Below are 901 nucleotides of genomic sequence, written 5' to 3'. Positions count from 1 at the left end.
TCCCCCTTGGCTGGGACAAGCCAAGGGGGAAGTGACACCCCCGGGAGCCCCCAGCCCTTCCCAGTGCCCCGGAGCAGAGCTGCCAAGGGTGGCTGTACTGGGCTGTGACCCCATCCCAAAGGTTCCAAAACAAGTGTTTCCCCCAGCCCTGGTGCTGTGATCCCTCCCTCCATCCCACGGCCAGGGGTGGGACAGCCCCAGTGCCGGACCCCAGCGGGGACAGGCTGGCACCTACCCAGCTGGGCTGGGGGCTCCTGGTGCCCCAGTGGGTGTTGGGGGAGCTGGGGGGCCACTGGGAACCCCCTCAAGCCCAGGGGCAAAGTGCTGTCCCTGGGCAGGAACAAGCCCAGGCCCGGCTCAGGCTGGGAAGGGCTCGGCAGGGAAGGTCCTGGTGGGCACCAAGCTGAGCTCCTGTGGCCAGGGGGGCCTGGGCTGGGTAAGGGGGAGCACTGGCAGAGTGAGGGGACCCTCGGATGAAGGGATGTCCTTGCCCTTGGTCTTGTCCCCAGGCTTGGCAGAGGGGCCGAGCCTCCAAACGCTGCAGAGCCCCCCCTGTGCTGCACCGTGGGCTGGGACCTGTCCCTGTGGGGAACCCCACGAGGGACCTGCCACCCCCCCGAGGCCATAGTGGGGTCTGGAGCAGGAGGGACAGCGGGAAGGGGAACCAGAGGGGCTCAGCTGGAGGGGGCCTTGGGTGTGGGAGGGTGGTGAGGGGCCCCAGAGGGCAGGGCAAGGTGGGGCCGGACACGGGGGAGAGGAGGATGCAAGTGTGGGGTGCAGGTTTTGGGGGGAAGTTGTGAGTTGCAGGAGTGGGGTGCAGGGTTGAGGTGCAGGTTTTGTGGTGCAGGATTGATGTGCAGGTTTTGGGGTGCAGGGTTGAGGTGCAGGTTTTTGGGGTGCA

The sequence above is a fragment of the Neopelma chrysocephalum genome, unplaced genomic scaffold, assembly GCF_003984885.1.
Source record: "Neopelma chrysocephalum unplaced genomic scaffold, ASM398488v2 Primary Assembly neopelma1_170, whole genome shotgun sequence".
Classification (NCBI taxonomy): Eukaryota; Metazoa; Chordata; class Aves; order Passeriformes; family Pipridae; genus Neopelma; species Neopelma chrysocephalum.
The sequence above is the reverse complement of the archived record's forward strand: the minus strand, read 5'-3'. Positions refer to the sequence as shown.